The 7046-nt window shown below is 40.1% G+C and overlaps 1 non-coding gene across 1 annotated transcript; it reads left to right on the top strand.

Moving 5' to 3' along the window:
* The first annotated feature begins 4809 nt into the window (after positions 1-4809).
* LOC111764018 (U6 spliceosomal RNA) lies at positions 4810-4916 on the top strand. Its single transcript, XR_002796733.2, has one exon. It is a non-coding gene; the product is annotated as a U6 spliceosomal RNA (small nuclear RNA).
* Positions 4917-7046: the final 2130 nt, after the last annotated feature.

Below are 7046 nucleotides of genomic sequence, written 5' to 3'. Positions count from 1 at the left end.
AATATTTCCTTGCAGTCACTCAATGTCTTCTTGATGTCATTTATCTCTTTAGCCATATTGTCTTTCAATTCATTAATTTGGTTTGCAAATTTCAGTGCTGTTGTTAATTAGTTCACTCAAATCATGCATCTTTTTTGGTGCTTTGAATGTATTCCTTTTCTTAGGCCATGTCTTCCATTTTCTTAGTATGGCTCATCATTTTTTTACTGATGTCTAGGCTTCTGATTAGGATGGTAGTTTAGTCAGATGCTCAATGTCTTTCTCTTTTGTAGGGGTTTAGTGGTGGGAGGCTGTATGTTACTGTTGCTCTTTGATTCTTGGTTCAACCTGGATCATTAAGATTGTCCCTATTAGCTGCTCAAAACTGGATGCTTGACCCAGGAATGGGCTGCAGACCTGCTTCCTAGACTTTTTATGTCCACTTCCTTGCTCTTCCAGGAGGTGACATACTTTGATATCAGGGCCTGCTGGGACTGTGTCAGCTGCAACACTGGCAGGATTGTCCTGTTAGAGGTTCCTGCCTGGAGGCTAAGAGCCTTGAAATTCACACCTCCTCAGAGACAGTCCTTCAGCCTTCACTGGTAGCCCCCTCCCTTTTCCCAGATAGGAAATAATTCCACTCCCCTCTGCATCCTCAATAATCAGTCCTGGTTGGTAGAGAAGGAGATTGGGAGGGTCTTATCTCTTTAGCCCATTCCAGCTCTCAAGGCAGACAATGGCATGGCCCACCCAGCCTGGAAGGGCTCATGGGACAAAGCAGACCAAGTGTGTGGATCAGAAGCTGAGTCAGCCTTAGGCTGTGTCCCTCTGTCTCCCTTCCTGGGGAGGTGAGTCCTCAACAATCTGTCCTGGTTAGATGCAACTGGAAAAAGACCTTGTCTTGCAGGAAATCCCATCCATCAGTCATTTGGTTTCAAAGCCCCCTTCAATTGAGAGGTGGAGTGGACATTGCCATCTCAGGGTCCTCAGGATGGGAGAACAAAATATGGACTACAGTGCTCTTACTGGTATTCTACTATAGAATTATTGTGACTCTACCAGTGGAAGAAATTATATCATTCATGTGGAGACTGTGGCCAGTGGAGTTGCTGAAGGCAGGGAGAGGGGAAAAGAGATGTGATATGGGGACATTCTGGGGACTTGGAGTTACCCTGAATGATATTGCAGGGACTGATGTAGGGCATTATATGTCCTGCCATAACCCACTGAATAGACTAAGAGAGAGTTCAAACTACAATGTAAACTATAATCCATACTGTGTAGCAGTGCTCCAAATTGTATCATCAAATGCAATGAATGTACCACACTAATGAAAGAAGTTGTTGATGTGGGAAAAGTGGCGGATGTGAGGAGTGCAGCATATGGGAACCTCCTATACTTTTTAATATAGCAATTTCTGTTATCTATGTATCTTTTAAAAATAAAAAATATATTAAAATAAATCCTGCTCCTGAGGGCCCTAGGAACATCTGGACAGCATAGGTAGACCACAGGGCCTCATGAAACCAGCACAGTCTCAGCAGGCTCTACCTAGGGATATATGAAAAGGTATTTCCCCAATAGAGCATAGTTATCCTCATTTATAAATCCCCTAACTATGATTCTTCTCCTTTTATGAAGCTACAATGTTCATTTTAATTGTTTAGAATATTTCTCAGAGACTTAAAGCCTTTTCTACTGTTCCTTTGCTGGTGGAGTCTGAAAGCCAGCAGATACATGGCCAACTCCTACACTCCAGTTCTTCAGGCCAGCAATGGACAATGAACACAATGATGATGGACCAGTCCCAGCCCAAAAGAAAGGAGTATCTTCAACCGCATAACAGTTGCTCTGCCCCATAACATCTACATCTCTTCTCAGACTGAAGTAGTTAAAATGGACAGCAAAAGACTGAGGAAAGAACAAAAATAAGGGAAGAGTGTAACTGCTGACTAAAGCAGATTTATTGTTACTGTAATTAGTATCTTGTTAACTAACATGTAACTCTGATATAAAAATAATTTCATACAGGAGCACAGATAGTTCAGTAGTTGAGCATGTACAAGGTCCTATGTACAAGGTCCTATGTACAAGGTCTGGGGTTCAATCCCCAGTCCCTCCAAGCAAACATAAAGAAATAAAAATAATACCAAATAAAATTTACAAATAATAAATTGGGAAGCAGATTTGGCCCAACAGATAGGGCATCCACCTACCACATGGGTGGTCCAAGGTTCAAACCCAGGGCCTCCTGCCCCATGTGATGAGCTGGCCCATATGTGGTGCTGATATGTGCAGGCAGTGCCCTGCCATGCAGGGGTGTCTCCCAGGTGGGGGGGGCCCCATGCGCAAGGAGTACACCCCATAAGGAAAGCCGCCCAGCATGAAAGAGGTGTAGCCTGCCCAGGAGTGACGCCAAACACTCAGAGAGCTGATGCAGTAAGATGACACAACAAAAAGAGACAAAGATTCCTGGTGCTGACAAGAATACAAGCAGACAAAGAACACAGAGCAAATGGACACAGAGAGCAGACAACTGGGGGAGGGGGAGGGAAGGAGAGAGAAGTAAATAAAAAATAAATCTTAAAAAAAATTAATAGTAAATTACCACACAAGACGGAGAATAAAAATAAAATAAAAAGACAGGGTAAGTGAATTGCAAACCATTTTGTTTTTATCATTTCTTTAAGAAATAGTTATTTAAAAACAGAATGTGAAGATAACCATTCAGAACCATTTGAAATGGCAGACTCTGCCTTGTTGGTGTCTCCAGCTTCTCCCCTAACTGGCACAGGGATTTAACAACAGAAAATATAACTGAGGCTTCCCTTGTAGTCTTTTATAGAATTAGAGTCATTTGTACTCTGCTCTCATGTCCAGAGTAGTGGCAGATTCTACTAGCACATGTGAGCTTCTTAAAAGATGAGGTTCTTTGGAAATGAAAATTTAAGTTAGTAGCAACTTAATTCTTTGTAAGTAATTCACCAGATATTACTGCTAAAGAGAAGGAGGAAGAAAAGGCCTTCTGGAAATCTTGCTTATTTCTTGTAAGATTTCTGGCACTGTGGGTTAAAGGAAATGGAATATGAGTTTGGGAAAGTTAAATGACACAACCTCCTCTGTTTATCTCTCTACTTAACTTCATAAAAAATAGTCTAGGGAAGAGGATGTGGCTCAAGCAATTGAGCCCCCATCTACCATACAGGAGGCCCCACATTCAATTCCAGTGGCATCCTGGTGAAGGCAAACTGGCCCACTCCACAGAAAGCTGGTGGCTCACACCACGGGCAACTGGCTCAGCAAGATGGTTCAATAAAGGGAAACAAGTAGACACAGGAGAACTCACAGCAAATGGACACAGAGAGCAGACAGCATGCACAAATGGCAAGGGGGGATAAATCATTAAAAAAAAGTCTACAATTTACATGGGATAAAAAACAAAGTATGTCACCATGAGTAAATTTTCAGTCACTTCTCAGGTGACAAATCTACCAACCCAAGGTCTAGAAATTCCAATGCAATGCTGACAGGATTCAGGAATCCAGGGCTCCAGAGCTGGAAACCACAGGAAGGGCTCCATGAGGAGTCACGTGAAGGTTCACAGAAATCCATGCTGGCAGGCCAAGGATTACGGTGCAAACCAAGAAATAAAGATTTGCCATTTTCTTCACAAAAAGATTGTGATGATTTTTCTTTGAATCAAAAACTGTAGAGGATGTTGTAGCAGTTTGATATTATTTATGTACTACAGAAATAGATATGGATTGTGTTTGTAAACCAGTCTGCTCCTGTGGGCATATTAGATTGTATTAGATACAGAGGTTTCACTTTTTACTTTATTAAATCAAGATTAGGGCTTTTTTTTTTTATGATGTCATTAGGGTGACTCAGTTTGATTTCCCACCCCCACCCACTTTGTGGGCTATACAAACGGATGCTCAGTAGAAGACAGGGAAGTAGAAACAAAGAGAAGGAGAACACAGAGAGTTTTGTTTTGGACACTGGAGCCCTGGAGAAAGAGTCAAATAGTTCATCTGATAGTTTGCAGCTGAAGAGACCAGAGCTCTGAAGAGCTGTGAAAGCCCAGAAAGAAACAAAACCTGGGGAGTGAGATGAGCATTAAGCCAGCCTGTAGCTGAGATCAGAAGAAGCTGGGACCATGGAGCCTAAGGAGGAAGAGGAAGGCTGAACCCTAGCAGAGACCAGAGCCATCTTCCCCCAACATGTGGCAATAGACCACGGCGAGGGAAGTAACTTACTCATTATGGCCCATGACTGTAAGATTTTACCCCAAATGAATACCCTTCATAAAAGCCAACATGGAAAGTGGATGTGGCTCAGGCAACTTGTTCCCACCTACCACATGGGAGGTCACTGGTTTGGATCCCGGTACCTCCTAAAGAAGACAGCAAGCTGGCTCAACGGACAGGCATGGGAAGCTGATACAGCAAGAGATACAAGAAAAAACATAATGAGAGACCCAACAAAGTAGGGAGCAGAGCTTTCCAGTGCCTCCTAAAAGATGACAGCGAGCTGACGTGACTGACAGGTGTGGTGAATTGATGCAACACGATGACAAGACAGGTGGGGAGGAAAAACATGAAAGACACAACAAGAGCAGAAAGTGGAGGTGGCTCAAATGAATAGGTACCTCCCTCCCACATCAGAGGTCCCAGGTTTGGCTCTCAGTACCTCCTAAAGAAACAAGGGAGGGAAACAAACACAGCAAGTGAAAAACTTAAAAACAACAAGGGGGTGGAGAGAAATAAATAAATGTCACACACAAAAAAAGGAAAGCAAAATAAAAGAAACTATGCAATATGTAATATAGTGCTCATTTTGGCAGCACATACACTAAAACTGGAGCGATACAGAGAAGATTAGCATGGCCCCTACATAAGGATGACATGCAAATTCATAAAGTGTTCATATTTTTTATTTACCACTGAGATTTTTATCACCTTTAACTGTTCTCAAAGCAGCCACTCATAGCTGAAATAGCATAGTAAAGAAGCAGTGTAACATAGGAAGCTGGGAGAGAGTAATTTTAATATGCTGATTATCTGACTCAGACATCTGATTCTCTTTGTTTGGACTGAAGACAGATGAAGGAAAAACCTTGTTTTGGGAAAATCAAGTGGAACCAGTAATATTAAGTCATCTAAGAATATCCAGTAAAGGACTCTTGTCCAATGTCATTGATAGTTTGCTTCAAATGACAGTGGACTCTAATTCTTGCAGCCTTTTCTGGAATCCTGTAGCAATACTTAATTTTTTCATACTTGGTCTCTGTTGCTTCAAACCCCAAAGCTTAATCTTCAAATACCAGGAAAGGCTAGTGTTGTTCTATAGGAACTTTACAAAATAAGAGTAATAAGAAGCACTTTCAACTCTTCACAATTCATCTGATGCTTTAAGAAATATGAAGAACAACATGTCCAGAGCATGTCTTTCTCTGTAAGAACCTAAATGCAACTCTGTTCAATTTGGGCTTAGCAAAGTGCAACTCCCTGGTCTCCAATGCAAGCCATTAGACTGGCTTGTTAATTATACATATTATATATGTCTTCCATATTTGTAAAACTGTAAAATCATGAAAGTAAAATTCTACCAAGGGAAGCTATCAGTAGCATCATTTATCATGAAAGATAAATGAAAGGTTTTTATTTTTAAACCATTTAAATCTGTAGATACTATGGAATTTTCAGACTGTTTCAGTTCAACTAAGATAGTATTTAGGTACAAAACAGAATTTCCAGGTATGACACTTGGGGTAGTTTATATAAAAAGTTTAAGAAATATTTTTTTAAATGTGGGGTTATTAGGAATAAAATTAGTCCTTATATTGGGGAAAAAGTAATAAACATTGTTTAATTCCATCTATGCAAAATATGAATGCAAATAAATTACAAAGACAGAAATAGATTTGCAATTTTTATATGGCAGGGGAAAGATAGAGAGACTGAGAGGTGGCTACAAAGGGGTACATTTTTTGCGCATCTGTTTTTGCTTTATGTTGTTTCCTTTTTGGGGGAGTAAGTGAAAATGCTCTAATAATGACTGAAGTGATGAATGCACAACTCTGTGATTATACCAAATGCCACTGATTATATACTTTAGATGAACTGTATGGTTTATGAATATGTTTTAATAAGAATTTTTAAGGAAAAACAACCTCCCAACAAAGAAAAGCCCAGGACTAGAAGGCTTCACAAATGAATTCTACCAGTTATTCCAAGAGGAATTAAAACCAGTCCTCCTCACACTCTTCCAAATAATTGAAGAGACACTACCTAACTCAATCTATGAAGCCAACATCACCCTAACTCCATAGCAAATAAAGATACCAGACTAAAATAAAACCAATAGACCAATCTCTCTAATGAATATAAATGCAAAAATCCTCAATAAAATACTTTCAAATAGATTCCAACAGCACATCAAAGGAATTATACACCATGATCAAGTGGGTTTATCCCAGGTATGCATGGGTGGTTCAACATAAGCAAATCAAATAATGTAATATACCACAATAACAAATCAAAGGAGAAAAACCATATGATCATTTTGATTGACCCAGAAAAGTTATCTGACAAAGGAGGGGCAAGATGGCAGCAAGTAAGGTGCTCTAAGAGTCACCTTGCCCTACAGTGCAGTTAGTAACCAGTCAGAGCTTTTTTTTTTTTTTTTTTTTTTTGGTAATTTTTTATTTTTTTAAAGATACTAGAGTATATAGATATTACATTAAAAATATAGCAGACTCCTTTGTGCTCTGCTCCCCACATCACCTACATTTACCCTCTTTAACAATATCCTTCATTAGTGTGGTACATTCATTGCAATTGGTGAGCACATTTTGAAGTACTGTCACTAAACGTGGATTTTAGTTCACATTGTAGTTTACACTCCCATACAATTCTGTAGGTTATGGCAAGATGTACAATGGCCTTTATCTGTCATTGCAATGTCATTCAGGACAATGCCCAAGTTCTGAAAATGCCCCCTTATTACACCTGCTATCCCTCTCCCTGATCTCATAACCTCCAGTGGCCACTGCCTCCACATCA

The sequence above is a fragment of the Dasypus novemcinctus genome, chromosome 19 (genome assembly GCF_030445035.2).
Source record: "Dasypus novemcinctus isolate mDasNov1 chromosome 19, mDasNov1.1.hap2, whole genome shotgun sequence".
NCBI lineage: Eukaryota > Metazoa > Chordata > Mammalia > Cingulata > Dasypodidae > Dasypus > Dasypus novemcinctus.
Note: the sequence above shows the minus strand (reverse complement) of the source record. Positions and strands in the feature narration are given on the sequence as shown.